Raw genomic sequence first — 16504 nt, 5'->3', positions numbered from 1 at the left:
CTTGTCATTAGCAGCAGCTGTCCTAGAAAACTATTCATAGTTAGAGATCAGACCGAGAAACCTATCTGATTTCAAACCAGAAACAAAAAAGTACAATTCCTATCAGTTAACCAAATTTTCACTCATTTTTCTACATAAACAATTGTGACTATGATACAAATTTTTAGGTTGATTCTGTTTGCTTGTTAAAATGTCAGTACATTATTGCAGCTCATTCTGAAGCATTCTTCTAATTGTCTGTGATACAATTTACTTATTTATAAACAAGTTTTGAACCCTACTGTATACTAGATACCCCAATGGCGATACAAAGAAGAATGAAATGATATCTCTACTTTCAAATTGTTCTCCAACATTTGGGAAGTACAGGCATTTAAATGTATCATTAATATAGAAGGCTATTAGAGGGCTATCAGTAGGGCTATTAGAGGGCTTCCCTGGTGGCTCAGATGGTAAAGCGTCTGCCTGCAATGCGGAAGACCCGGGTTCGATTCCTGGGTCAGGAAGATCCCCTGGAGAAGGAAATGGCAATCCACTCCAGCACTCTTGCCTGGAAAATCCCATGGATGGATGAGCGTGATAGGCTACAGTCCATGGGTTGCAAAGAGTTGGACATGACTGAGAGACTTCAGGGCTATTAGAAGTTAGAATGCCATGGGATTAACTGAAGGTGATACATATATAAGTCAGTGTACCATAGAAGAAGCCAGTTTTTCTGGCAGCAATATGATAAGTTTAGTAGTGCTAAAGCACAGGACACCTGGAAGTGAAAGTAAGGTAGAAAGATAAAGCTAGACAAAGAGAAAGGAATCAGTTCATGAAAAGCCTTATATTCTTTGTAGAAAGTGTGTGTCTAAGCAGGAATGAGATATACAATAATATGTAATTTATAACCATAATTTTAGCAGAATAAAAATAATTATAGATAGAAATCAAGTCTTTGCTCCACAGAGACAAATCTATTCAAACGATGGTACCCAAGTGTATAAGCATGGATGATCCTTCTTATAGAAGAGTAGAGACTATCTTTCCTGGGAAAGCCATTACATTCTTATTGCCCCCTGGATAAAATTTTGTAACCAAAGTCATGGAAAATGAGGCTAATTAAAGTCACTTAAAAATGGAAAACAAGCATCAGTTAAAAATCAGGATTTTAAAAAATCTTGAGGAAAAATGTATGAAAAAACTGATAATAAGACAAGGTAGTACTCTTGCCTGGAAAATCCCATGGACAGAGGAGCCTGGTAGGCTGCAGTCCATGGGGTTGCTAAGAGTCGGACACGACTGAGCAACTTCACTTTCACTTTCCACTTTCATGCATTGGAGAAGGAAATGGCAACCCACTCCAGTGTTCTTGCCTGGAGAATCCCAGGGACTGGGGAGTCTGGTGGGCTGCCATCTATGGGGTCGCACAGAGTCAGACACGACTGAAGTGACTTAGCAGCAGCAGCAGCAGCAGCACAAGAAGGTATCTTTAATATTTTTAAACATTTTGGGTTTCTACCTATCCTGTGTGCTAGCTCAGAAAGCCACAGTTCACAATAATCTGTCAAATGACCCATACTTTGCCCATTCTATTAGTAGGAATGCTTCCAGAGTCTCTGACCTGGCAGTTCTAAGGAAAAAGGGAAGGTACAAATCTTTTATATCATTGGTCTCTGGTGTTGGTGAGGAAAAGGAAACATAATGAAATCGAATGGTGAAATTCTGGGTTAAAATATTTCAACCACTGTTTAACATGATTTTTGAAATTTTGCCAAGAGTATTAACTAGTCTCATTAATCATATACTGGGAATGGGTAGTTATAGAATTAAAAAAAAAACACTATATTAATACAACTATGTTCTGAAGAATTACATACAGTCTTATTTTTTTCCTTCCTTTTACTATAATAATAATGGAGTAAGTATCATGTCAGATAAAGGATAAGAACAATTTTGCTTAAGATAAATTTTATGACATTGTGCTGAAAGAGAAAAATCTTTAATTACATACTTATAATTAAAGGAGGAACCAAAGTAGGTTCTGGCATATTGCATTAGAATAAATCCATGTATTCAAAATTTAAAACAAAAACAAGAAACATGAAATCAAGATCTGCTGCTAAGTCACTTTAGTCATATCCAACTCTGTGTGACCCCATAGACGACAGCCCACCAGGCTCCCCTGTCCCTGGGATTCTCCAGGCAAGAACACTGGAGTGGGTTGCCATTTCCTTCTCCAATGCAGGAAAGTGAAAAGTGAAAGTAAAGTCGCTCAGTCGTGTCCGACCCTCAGCGACCCCATGGACCACAGCCTTCCAGGCTCCTCCATCCATGGCATTTTCCAGGCAAGAGTACTGGAGTGGGGTGCCATTGCCTTGTTCATATACTATAAATCTAGTAGACCTCTCTATAGAAGTACAAATAATTCTCCCATTCACCTAATATCAATTTTGTATTTTTTCCCATTATCCTCAATAGTTTGCTTGACATCTACAAAACACTATTTAAACGCACATTATCAAAATTAACAACAAAAGAATACCAGAAATATCTATTTAACAAATGAGGAAATTGAGAATTAATAAAACTTGACTTGTGCTAAGACATACAAAGGCTAAATTTAAACCTAACAGTATCAAAATTTTGGGTTGCATAGTTGTTACAGTCCAAACATTAATGTCTAAATGATCTACACATTTCTATGGTAACTTTTAATTTAAAACTGGAAGGGCGAAAGTTTTTATGAAGGCTAAATCAGTTGGCATGGAGAAAAACATGGTGTAAAAATTTGTGTGAGTGCTTAGAAGTAAAAAACAAGTCAAATAAATATTAAGATTAGAGTTAATATAATTTGTCAATAGATACAGTAGATATTTGCCTCTTCACTGGTAAAACTGGAAGATTTCATTCTGAACTGTATGTGCCATTTTTAATTCTATCTCAAATCTAAACTGAAGTTTTTGTTTTTCTGTTTTTTATTATTTTTTATTTATTTATTTTTTCCCTCTGCATGAAGAGTAGCCAGGGCAGACTTTAAAACTATGTGGTGGGAATGAGTTGTTTTAAAGTTGGCCAGCTTATAGAAAAATGAAAATTACTAGGAACTGCCTCAGGAGAAACTCCAGTTATGAATGGTTAGAAGAACATTCAGTAGTTCAACAATCCTTTCTAAAAGCTCTATGACTTCTGAAAAGAGGTCAGAATATGAGTAAATGAAACATATCATTGCTGTAGTTCCTAAGAAATAAGCAATGGATTCAATATATCTTTGGTCAATATTCCCAGGCATAAAAGGAAGAGACTGTTAGAAATCAGACGATGAACAAAAGCTAGAATTAAAAAAAAAATGGTGGGTGGGTGGGGACAAAATTATCTACAGCTCTCTTTGTGTTCTGATGCACATTGGCCATGCTATAGGATAATCCCTGTTTGTCCCTCCTGATCCATTCTTCAGCCTTTTACCCCTGCTTCATGAGGTTTAACATTTAAGGATGGCATCAACCTGGCCCTCCTGCCTTTAGTCTTTTATTGGTTCAGTGTGAGGCATCAGCAGAATATTAGAAGGTAAAAGAAATGAGGAGTCATGGTATTTATTTTCCTTGTTCTCTACCTGCCAGGACATGTATTGTCATATGTTTTTTGTTTGTTTGTTTTCTTAACTTAGTCAGGGTCTTGTTGGTTGGCTGTCTTTAATAATACAGGTCTCTCTGGCTTTTATAACCTTATGTTCTATTAAGACTATGTGTGGCTTAATATAACTGTAACTAGTTAGTTATATAGCCTGGGATACTTCACTACCCTTTAACCCTAATTATCCCTCCATAAAAGTCACTTTATTAAAGGCTCTTCAAACTTTTTAAAGTGTGCCATCAGTTTTCTGAAAGGATCCCGACTGATATATATACCCTGGACTGTGACATGATCACTGTTATATGTGACAAGGATTAGAGGTGGACTGAAAATGTCACATGTGTACTACGCAACAGGTGCAAAGTGTATCCCCAAGACTTAATATGGATAAGACAATTATTTTTAAATTTCAATGGTCTATGTTGATTATTTTAGCATGGAAAACTTCCCTTTTGCATTAGGGTTCATATGTAGCACGCTTGTAAGTTAGATTGCCCGAGATGTAGATTGCTATGGAATGTGTATCCTGGTTACCTTAGCGACTGCTTTTCTTAAGTAGAAAGTGGCAATTATGGTCTGCGGGGGCCCTCAGAAAGTGTATGTTTTTGAATTCTGGGAAGATATAAATTTGGGGAGCTTTATAGAGATCACCAGATGTATATGCTCCAAGGTTACATGGTCCCACATGTCCCAGTACATTGTTCCCTGGGGGAATGACTTACAATTCAACTTTTATTCTCATATTCTGGAAGACCAGTAAGCTCGGAGCTTTTGATTTTAATATTATAGAATTAAGTGCTTATGTGAGAAAACAGACCTATGGGTAAATAGATGGTAGAATGCTTAGTAACTGCAGCCTGTAATTACATAGTATATAATAACCTCTGTGGTTATTATAGGCCAAACAATAGTAGACAGTGAGGTGTACATTAAGAACAAGCTGTGTTATTCAAAGCCCTGAAACTCAGAACGTACTCAGAAAGGAAAGAGGCTCACACACTACTCATTGTCAAAGTAAGCAAAGAATATGTTTCTATTCCCTGAAGATTTAGCCTCTTACAATTGGGGATGCTGTGGATATGGTGCCTTTGTAAATCAAGTGTAGTGACAAGCTCTGCAGCTACTTTAACAGCTATTTTACATTTTCTTCAGTAACCAAACATGTTTTTTTTCTCTAACGTGATTTTAAATTCTTGTTCAAATTTGAGAATCAAGGTTTCTCTGATACTAGTCTTAATGATGATACCTACTTGGCAAACAGGCTTTAAAGTGGTCCCCAGGGCCTCTTCCTCCTGGTGTCTATGCTCTTGTATAATCCTGTCCTCTTGAGTGTGGACAGGACCTGTGACTTCCTTCTAACCAATAGAGCTTAGCAAAGGAGATAGGATTTCACCACCTTGATTATGCTCTATTATATAAAACTTCATCCTGCTCTTGGTTGTAGGGGGTCTCCTTCTACCTTGCCGGCTTTAAGGACGCAAAGTGTCCTGTGGTGAGAAGGCTCTGGACAGGGCCTTTAGGCAGTGAGCTTCAGGCAGCCTCTTGGAGCTGAGCAAAACCTCCAGACAACAAGCATCAAGAAGCTTAAGTCCTCATTTTAACAGTAACAAGGAAGTACACTCTGCCAACAACTTGAGTGAACTTGGAAGTGGATCCATTACCAGTTTAGCCTCCAGGTGAGAACTAAGCCCTTGCTGACATATTGACTGCATCCTTGCAGAGGAGCCACCTACCCATAGAGACTGTGAGATAATAAATGTTATTTTAAAGCCACTGAATGTGTGGTAATTTGTTATACAGCATAGAAAACTGAAACACCTGTCCAGTACATACTGAGTAAGGACCATGAGCCAAGCATTATTCACAGTACTTGAGAAGATTACAAAAATGATACATTCATGCATTCAAGGAAGTTATGTTAGGTAAGATGCTTTACTTTCACACACAGATACAGGGAAACTATTTACAATGTCAAATGACTGGTTTGCTTTAAGTGGATATGAGAACAAAGTAGATTTATGAAACAATACTAAAATTTTTATGGAGCTCTATCAGTTAAAGTGTAATGGCATATGCATGTATTTTAGCCATTCTGCAACCTAGGAGAAAGGATCACCATTATCTCTGATGGTATATATCCTTGCCCTCGCATCCTATAACATCAGGTAGAAGAGCAAAACTTCATAAAATTACACAAAACTCAGTGGTGCTTAAAGAAACCCTGTGACTTGTCTTTCTCAGGGTCCATGTGAATATCATCTATATGGTTCCATTTTTAGGTTATGTGCTGTTGAATGGATTACTGTCATCTGCCTTTGCATTCACAATCCACTAGCCTATATTGTCAAATATCTACATCAAATCTATATCAGAAAGTTGTCCACTAGATTAAGTTTTTCAACAAAGATTTCTGAGTATATGAATATCTTGAACAGAATAGATAAATGCAACTAGTCATACTAACAATGGCAGAAAGAAAAAGAGTTAAAGATAAGGATGCAGATAGTACAGATGTTAATTTTTTAAAAAATCATGCAATGATATTTGAAAACTTTTGCCAGGTCTTATGCTTGTTTGCTTTTGATTTCTGAGGCTTTAGGGACTTTGCATCAAAGTAACACAGGAGTGGCTAAACTCTGACATACTATAAAGAGCTTCTGCAGTAACAATTAATATATGGAGCCACTGACACTAGAATTAATCTTGGAAACCACTCTCAAGGTGATGGGGAAAATAAATGTGCCACAGGCGTACCCCTTAGTGCTACACCATCTTTGTTGTGTTCTATCATTGATCATTGATGATAGCAAAAAAGCAATCACTCACAAAACAGAACTAATAACAGTCTTCAGATATGAAAGGATCTTCACTCATGTCTATGTTTGGTACCAAACCATGTTTAGTCAATAGTGGTGTTTTTATTTATTTATTTTTCCTTCCCTCTTCCTTTCCCTACTGCATTGTCAGTGGCACCAGAGGCCAGTTCATTCACTATTCTGAAATAGCCTTTTTGGATACTGATTTTTATCCAGATATAAATATGTGACTCTAAGAGAATATGGAAACTTCGAGTATTAGCACTTGCACGGTTACAAATATATGGGCGCTGCTGCTGCTGCTAAGTCGCTTCAGTCGTGTCCGACTCTGTGCGACCCCATAGACGGCAGCCCACCAGGCTCAGCCATCCCTGGGATTCTCCAGGCAAGAACACCAGAGTGGGTTGCCCTTTCCTTCTCCAATGCATGAAAGTGAAAGGTGAAAGTGAAGTCGCTCAGTCGTGTCTGACTCTTAGCGACCCCATGGATTGCAGCCTACCAGGCTCCTCCATCCATGGGATTTTCCAAGCAAGAGTACTGGAGTGGGGTGCCATTGCCTTCTCCGATGGGCACTGCAGACAGGAGCAACTTTGCTCTGAGCCAGATAGTCAAACTGACATCAAAATTCAGGGAATTCCTAGGTGTAACAGACACGGGGGGCTGTATACTTTGCTTTTTCATAGTGGTGGTGAAATTCTATTGTCAGCATTAGTTCCACTACCCTGGTCCCACTAATTCAGCTCTTCCTTCACAAAAGGACATTCAGTCCCTCTAGGGGGTTAGTGCAGCAGCTGGGGTTCCTGGGTCACATGAATCCTTTTGCATCTTATAGTTTAACCAGCCTGACTATGAGACTGCACTCCGAGAGTTCCCTTTGACTTGAATTCCTCTTGGCTGCTGCACTTTTGCCCTCTTGATGCCTTTGGATCCTCATAATCAGTAGTTGCTGTGGATAATGAACATTTTTTCTACAGCATCTATACCATCATCGTTGTATTCTATCATTGATCATTGATGATAGCAAAAAAGCAATCACTCACAAAACAGAACTAATAACAGTCTTCAGATATGAAAGGATCCTCACTCACGTCTATGTTTGGTAACAAACCATGTTTAATCAATAGTGGTGGTAAACTGTAAGCTCTATGTAAGACTCACAGAGGAACAATAACTCTCCTTGGAAATAAAGAGGTAGATTATTTGGGTAGATTATTATGTAAAATGTAAATAAACAACTGTCATGTAAAATGAACAACTGTTTGGTCCATTGCTATTATCTCATTTCATTCTGGAAGCATTTATTTGAATTTCATGAACGAAGTTGATATTGTGAAGAAAACTCCCCCATGATCCCAAGATAACACTTAGTTTTCAGAATCTAGATGGAAACATGCTTCTGTGGAATAATTTAGATTCTGTCTCATGTACTCAAAATGTTTCCTAATAACAACATCCCTGTTTCTCATCATGCCTTGATACACACCATCTAATACCTCACCATTTGCCTCTGAACTTTTCCTTGCATTAAATCCAAAAGAATAAAGGATACCTATGTGATTACTTAGAAAGGATGAGATAATAATCTATCTAAAAGAAAGCATTAGGCTCCTTCCAGAAATTCCTTACCAGGAGAACACCAAAGAGGAAGTAAGTGTGTTTATCTATGGTAATAAGAACACAATTGCCTAGCAATCAAGTTAAGTTCCCTGTCATCTTTATCAAGCAGCATGTTTACACTGGAGACAATCTGAGGAAAGAGAAATCTGAGCTGTGATATCAGCACAATGAAAGCGTATTTCTAAACACAGGGAGCCGTCATTTATGAAACAAGATGATGACTACTTAAAACACAGCGTTTAGATAGGCGTAGATTGAAGTTTCAAAATGTCATAACATATTTAAGGCTCAATCATTTCAACTCTTCTCCAATAATCACTTTTTCAACATTATACATTCTACCAAACAGATAATACAGAATATTTCATTGGAAGGTGGGAAATTTTTGTCATAGTATGTGTGCACTTGTGTGTGTTTGTATGTATATCTGTGCTTGTGAATGTATGTGTGTGAAGGACCAGAAAGAGAAGTGTTTGTTGACTTCGTTTAATAATCTAGGAGAATTTTTCTAACAAAAGAATAAAACAGGTTTATTTTAATGAAGTTAATTAGAAGCAATTATTTTAAAAATTAATTGACTAATCATGCAGGAACTTCAATTTTATTTTTTTCTAACAGCTTCTTTTTTTCTTAATGATGTTCAAGAGGCTAGTCTCTCAAAGGGATTGTTCAATGTGCATTTATATAATAATTATTTTCTTTCCTGACTTCAACACGTATACCTAGATCAACTCAGAAAAACCACACACTTCACACCATCAGCCAAAAGCAGAGTCAGAAAAGAGAATCTTTGGGGTTTTGTTAAGAAGAAGAATGCCAACAATTAGAAAATAAAGTTTCTCTCTGCTAAACTTTCAGAGGAATGCAGATGAATTGGCTCTTAAAGGTACATGTGGGAGGACTTCAGGTTCACTCTGCTGTCAACTAAGCAGGAAGCACTTTTTCAAAATGCTGACTGATGCCTCCTCATAGAGCTTGTTCAAGGCACAGGACTGAGTTACTGAGACTGTCTTACTATTTATCTTCCAGCAGTCCTCATCCTCTTTTGGAACAAGCAATCACTTTTGCTTCCCCTCGTCTTTTTCATTAATGCTTTCTTTACACAAATATGGATAAAATCACTGTGATAGTACTTCTATGAATATGTGTAATAAATTTATTGTATTTCACTAAGGAAGGTACTAGGGTGTTTTGCAATGTACACAAACTGTGGGCAGAGTTCTTAGTCCCAATTCCAGTTCATTCTCATTTCTATCTAGGTGACCTTAGTCATGTTATTCAGCTGTTTTGAGAATCATCCGGAAAAGGGATGATCAGATATTCTTTACATGACAGATGTGAAGATTATCTGAGAAGATGTTTGTAAAACCACCTAGCCGAGCACTATTAAGACAGAGAGAGAGTTCTAGATTTTTTTCCATTGAGGAACATAAAGTAGCAGAAAGCAGGTGAACATTTTGATGATGCTAAAGGACTTTGCCTGCACTCCAGATATAGAGACATGAGGATGACTAAAGCTTTGTAAATGGTAGGTTGATTTATCCCCAGAACAACTTTTTTGATGATAAAGTCAAATCACAAGTACAAACACATGCAACAATCCTTGCAAAATCATTTGTATGGCTCATGGGATTTTGGACAGGAACCTTTAGGGAGCTAGAACCCAAGTGTCATCAGGTATGTCATCTACTAATGTTGGACAAGTCCCAAGTAATTTCAGGTTGATAAGTTGTTCAAATGCCACCACAATCCTGTGTGTAGGCAGTACTGTCCTTGTTTTTAACGTTAAAACATTAAGGCCTCAGGAGACAAAGTGGATCGTAATGATGGTGTTGGGATTTTACTCAGTAGTTTGGAGTCAGAATCAACAGGCACTTTCTACTCTACCAACATCAAAGTCTATGTTATAATTAGGAAAATAATGAATGATGGACTATTAATGATAACTTTATATATACATCATAAATAAACAAATTATTTTCCCCAAGATACTTCAAATTAAGAGATCTTATTATGATGATAAATGATTAACACATAATAGCCACCAAACAACAACAACAACAATGAACCTCAAGCAACAACCATAAACTCAAGGTTATATTTCCCAATTAAAATATTGTGAAAATGCTGCTAAAAAGGAACTTTTACTTACGTCTTTATAGCAATAAAAGGGAGGTTATTGAATCTTTTTTACTTTTTTTTTTATAGATTTATTTATTGATTTACACTTTGGGATAGAAAGACTGTCAATTCTCCAAGGTTCCTTGGTAAATCTGTACATTACAATTGAGATCAGCACTGCGTTCACTTTTCCTTTGCCTGCAAATAGCAATTACAGGATAACTACAGGGTGAATCTAGAGCTTTGTGTCCATGAATGCAGGAGTAATTTGAACTCTTCTGACTATAAATTTGAATTGCTTAACATATGCTTTCTGTAGATTAGAAACACATTTTAATGACTTATTTCACCTGTCTAAATGCACGAGATTCCCCTTTTTTAGAAGTCAAGTGATTTCAAGAGTAGATCAGGTTTAGAACACTCATAATAAACTTGAAACGAATCAAGAAACATTTTCTTCATTTGAGCATGGCTTAAATTGAGCATGAAGCAGGATGCTCAGAGACAGCAAATAACGACTAGAATTTTTTCTTCTTCATTGAAATAGATAAACGTATTCAATGTTTCTATTTTTTAAACCACTCAAGTTCTAGTTTCAACTGACTAAATTGTCAAGGAAGTAGCAAAAATTAAAAGAGGAACTTTCTGCCTCTTTGGTCACTAACTATTTTATCTCTCCCCTTTTCTCAATTACAACCTATTTATTCCCTGTCTCTACCTCTCTCCAGTTTTCAATCTACTGTTTGTTCTACCTCTCTTTCCTTTCTTCCAAATATTGACAATGAAGTATACGTAATCTAGCTGTTCACTTTCTTTATTTGTACAGTGATCTGGCTTTCTTCTCTATTATTGTTTTCAATTTTCCCCTTCCTCATTTGCTTTCCTTTTGTCTCTTATCTCACCTGTTCTCTTTTCTACTCCATTAACTGAAGGTCCTTCCTTCATTATCCCAACACATCCCATTCCAGTTTGGAGGATGCACCTCACATTGCCCTAACTCTCTGATTCTGAGTCATGGTTCTCCATGAGGTAGGGTTGGGGAAGCAAATGAATCATTCTGTGACCTATTCTCCTGGTAGGCAAGTAAGAAGAAGACAACTGCACCAGTAGACACATTACAAAAACAAATGTCTTACAAAACTTCATTTGAAGGGTTTCTATTCACTCAGCATAAAAGCATGCCCATTACTTTGGACCTGGACTTTAATTCCATCTGTAATATCTTTCTATCTGCCTAACATACACAGAAAATTCATGTAGGTTTTTAAAGCCTCCAAATAATCTGAACCTGTTGAAAGTTCGCTTTTATTCCTCATGCTCCAGAATAAAATTGCTAACAATTTTCTAAGAAGTTACAACTTATAGTAGTAAAGAAATACTATTAAGTAATAAACAAATAAAATGTGAAAACTAGACCAGAAAAAAAACAACAACACCTAGTATGCTTTAAATCTTACTTGTTCTTTAGATCCCACGGCTGTTAACCAGAAGTCTCCCTAAAAAGAACGAGAAATGTGACAATTAAAATGTTGTGAAATTGATGCTATTAAAATACTGCTCATTTAGGTGGTGTGTTCTTACATTACTTAGCTAGTGGAAAATGTCAAATTTCAAAAAGAAGTGAAATTAGTTGTATTTTGGCATTTTCCTTCATTTTCATTTTTGTAAAGAACAATTTAAAAGCCACCTTTTAAAGCAACAAGAAGTAAAACATGCTGTGATTACTCTAAGAAGAGAAATTATAGTTTTAGAATATTAATTGAACATACTATATAATCAAAACTATATATAATCTGAAATAAATGACACATATAATCATCATATATTATTAAATAAAAAACTCTATTGAAAAGTCCATGAATAATTCCCATAAATGGAATATTATTTGCATTATTTGGAATTCCTTGCATTGTTAAGATTTAGTTCTTTGGTAAACACACACAAAGCATACTCAATTGCTTTCACTAATATCACAGGGTCTCTAGACAGTATTTACCAAACCATGATGATAATGTTAAAAGAGAGAGACAAATCTAGATTTTAAAATTGGGCCAAGAAACACATTAAATTTCTAAATAGAGACGAGAGTTTATTATTAATAACATTTTTATTAGGATTGATAAAGATTCAAGTACATAAAAGTGTTGAGGAGTTTCAGAAATTTCATAAGCCATTTTGAAAACTAGACAACCATGTTGGTATTTTCCCAATGATTGTTGTTAAACTTGCTCCCCCCGTCCACACCCTCCCCACCACCGGCCCCAACCTTTGGTAAGAATGGAACCAGGGAAATCAACCTGGACTCAGTGAGTGGCTTAGGTAAAAGAAAAGTATTAATCAATTCTTGTAAATTTCTAGAAAGGAAAGTTGATCAGTGATTATCTGTAGATATGGGTGGATAAAAGGTGTCCCTGATAGCTCATTTGGTAAAGAATCTACTTGCAATGTGGGAGATTGCAGGTTCTATCCCTGGGTGGGAAGATCCCCTGGGGAAGGGAACGGCTGCCCACTCCAGTATTCTACCCTGGATAATTCCATGGACTGTATAGTCCATGGGGTCTCAAAGAGTTGGAATCAACTGAGCAACTTTCACTTTCAGTTATCATGGATGGGTAAAGAGGAGGGAGGCATTAAACAGGTTATACACTTTTGAAGTTAACATACATCTTGTTATTTTGTGATGATGGCTTTACAGATATATCAGTTCAGTTTAGCTCAGTTCAGTTGCTCAGTCATGTCTGATTCTTTGTGACCCCATGAATCGCAGCACACCAGCCTCCCTGTCCATCACCAACTCCTGGAGTTCACTCAAACTCATGTCCATCAACTCAGTGATGCCATCCAGCCATCTCATCCTATATCATCCCCTTCTCCTCTTGCCCCCAATCCCTCCCAGCATCAGGGTGTTTTCCAATGAGTCAACTCTTTGCATGAGGTGGCCAAAATAGTGGAGTTTTAGCTTCATCTTCAGTCCTTCCAATGAATACCAAGGACTGATCTCCTTTAGGATGGACTTGTTGGATCTCCTTGCAGTCCAAGGGACTCTCAAGAGTCTTTTCCAGCACCACAGTTCAAAAGCATCAATTCTTTGGTGCTCAGCTTCCTTCACAGTCCAACTCTCACATCCCATACATAACCACTGGAAAAACCATAGCCTTGACTAGATGAACCTTTGTTGGCAAAGTAATGTCTCTGCTTTTGAATATTCTGTCTAGGTTGGTCATAACTTTCCTTCCAAGGAGTGGAATTTATTTCATTAATTTCATGACTGCAATCACCATCTGCATTGATTTTAGAGCCCCCCCCAAAATAAAGTCAGCCACTGTTTCCACTGTTTCCCAATCTATTCCCCATGAAGTGATAGGACCAGATGCCATGATCTTAGTTTTCTGAATGTTGAGCTTTAAGCCAACTTTTTCACTCTCCACTTTCACTTTCATCAAGAGGCTTTTGAGTTCCTCTTCACTTTCTGCCATAAGGGTGGTGTCATCTGCATATCTGAGGTTATTGATATTTCTCCCAGCAATTTTGATTCCAGCTTGTGTTTCTTCTAGCCCAGCATTTCTCATGATGTACTCTGCATATAAGTTAAATAAACAGGGTGACAATATACAGCTTTGACATGCTCCTTTTCCTATTTGGAACCAGTCTGTTGTTCCATGTCCAGTTCTAACTGTTGCTTCCTGACCTGCATATAGATTTCTCAAGAGGCAGGTCAGGTGGTCTGGTATTCCCATCTCTTGAAGAATTTTCCACAGTTTATTGTGATCCACACAGTCAAAGGCTTTTGTATAGTCAATAAAGCAGAAATAGATGTTTTTCTGGAACTCTCTTGCTTTTTCCATGATCCAGAGGATGTTGGCAATTTGATCTCTGGTCCTCTGCCTTTTCTAAAACCAGCTTAAACATTGGAAGTTCACGGTTCATGTATTGCTGAAGCCTTGTTTGGAGAATTTTGAGCATTACTTTACTAGCATGTGAGATGAGTGCAATTGTGTGGTAGTTTGAGCATTCTTTGGCATTGCCATTCGTTGGGATTGGAATGAAAACTGACCTTTTCCAGTCCTGTGACCACTGCTGAGTTTTCCAAATTTGCTGGCATATTGAGTGCAGCACTTTCACAGATATATACCTATGTCAAAACTCATCAAAGTGTGTGCTGTGTTTAACATTTCCAGTATATTTTATGACAAGTATAACTTCATAAAGCTCTTAGAAAACAACTAGAATCATGTGAAATAGGTATTTTATCTAGGGTATGAACTGCATGGTTAGCCCACTGAAAGATTAATAGAGGTTGCTGTTATTTCAATTTTTGTTTAAAAGATTGTCTGGCTGCTGTGTGATGACCCATTTGGGGAGATGGTTATTGGAAGGGGAGATAGAATTCTGTAAGGAGGTTTAGACTAATATATTGGTAGTGCAGCTAATGGATACTGGACTGATTCATTAGCAAGTACAAAGAAAAGGCTTTCTGAAGCACTGGATGTGAAGGTAGAAGCAAAGAAAGGCACCAAGGATGATGGGCAAGGATGATGGGCTCAAACAACTGGATGTATGGTGCTATCATTTCTTGAGATATTGAAAAATGAAAATATATTAATACTGAAAGAGGACAAAAGAGTTCTATTTTGGCCATATTATTTGTGAAACCCCACGAGACAACCAAATAGAAATGTTAAGTTGGAGAAAGGTTTCTAGAACTCTGAGGAAAGTTTGAGCTACATAAGTAATTTTGAGAATTTCCAGGATATATATTTAAGTAGATAAATGCTATGCTATGAAATGGAGGCAATATCACTGAGTGGGGATACAGAAGGAAACCTAGGGTCAGCATGCTACATGGCCTATCTACTGGGATATTTATATCTCTATCTCTCTTCCTTCCTCTAAATAACGACAGTGAAGGTGAAAAGGAGCTTGAGGCTGATTTTAATTATTTTTTATGTTTTTTAGAGGCTATTTTCTAATTCTTGGGTAGAAAAGACCACAATATAGATAGGGTTTCCTGGGTAACTTAAATGGTAAAGAATCTGCTTTCAATGTGGGAGGCCTGGGTTCGACCCCTGGATTGGGAAGATCCCTTGGAGAAGGGCATGGTAAACTACTCCAGTATTCTTGCTTGGAGAATTCCATGGACAGAAGAGCCTGGTGGGCTCAGTCCATAGGGTCATAAAGTGTCAGACATAGCGATTTCATTCACTTTCACTTATAGATAGGGAAAAAAAATATAGTATTTTTAGTAAATTAACCAAATTTGTCTCCAGTTCAATCTCAAAATTATCCTTAAAGATTCTTAGATATCTAATTAATTAATAGGTGTTTATAATTACCTAATGGAGAAGGCAATGGCACCTCACTGCAGTACTCTTACCTGGAAAATCCCATGGATGGAGGAGCCTGGTAGGCTGCAGTCCATGGGGTCGCTAAGAGTCAGACACAACTGAGCGACTTCACTTTCACTTTTCACTTTCATGCATTGGAGAAGGAAATGGCAACCCACTCCAGTGTTCTTGCCTGGAGAATCCCAGGGACGGCAGAGCCTGCTGGGCTGCCATCTATGGGGTCGCACAGAGTCGGACACGACTGAAGTGACTTAGCATAATTATCTAAAGTTCATCTGTTAAATGATCTTGATATGTCTTTTACTACATACAAAATTTTAAAATCAAATTAGAGGTGAAGAACAAAACTCTGCTAAAATTCTCAACAAGAAGTCAAAATTTTTGGAGAACATTCTTTAGGCAAAATGTATAGGAAATGTGGAAAAAACTGTGAAGATATGATTTGATAAAGTAATTGGAAACTCTTTATTGTACTGTGTCAGCAGCTCTTACAAACTCACAGAGATTGCTCATAGAAACAAAGCAAAAAGTTTTGAAGTTAAGTTTATTAGCACAGGAAAAAAAAATATAAGAATTTCATGTCCAGTATGAATGTTCTCCAAAGTATTGCTCAGTATGAGAATCATGGTCTATGGTAGGCTTGGTTTTGTTTCCAGAAGCTTTGAGAATTTCTGGAATGTTGGGAAGGCATGTAACCTTGCTGGATTTTTGTTTCTTCATGTGTACAGTGGAAAGGACACAAACAACTTTCAAGTATTTTGATGAGAATAAGTGGGAAAAGGACACAAAAAGATGGAGACAATCAGCAAAAACAAGACCAGGAGCTGACTGTGGCTCAGGTCATGAACCCCTTATTGTCAAATTCAGACTTAAATTGAAGAAAGCAGGGAAAACCACTAGACCATTTAGGTATGACCTAAATCAAGTTCCTTACGATTATACAGTAAAGTGACAAATAGATTCAAGGGATTAGATCTGATAGACAGAGTG

At 37.2% G+C, this 16504-nt stretch overlaps 1 protein-coding gene across 20 annotated transcripts in view; it reads right to left on the bottom strand.

The window, feature by feature from the left end:
- PTPRD (protein tyrosine phosphatase receptor type D) overlaps positions 1–16504 on the bottom strand; it is a 2536342-nt gene that overhangs the window by 727700 nt on the left and 1792138 nt on the right. For all 20 annotated transcript variants that reach the window (XM_059889411.1, XM_059889419.1, XM_059889414.1 and 17 more), the window contains exon 10: positions 11627–11665. The gene's annotated coding sequence lies outside the window, so the exon portion shown is untranslated. The remainder of the gene's footprint in view (positions 1–11626; positions 11666–16504) is intronic.

This window comes from Bos taurus, chromosome 8, assembly GCF_002263795.3.
Source record: "Bos taurus isolate L1 Dominette 01449 registration number 42190680 breed Hereford chromosome 8, ARS-UCD2.0, whole genome shotgun sequence".
Lineage (NCBI taxonomy): Eukaryota > Metazoa > Chordata > Mammalia > Artiodactyla > Bovidae > Bos > Bos taurus.
This window is presented reverse-complemented; position numbering and strand designations above follow the sequence as displayed.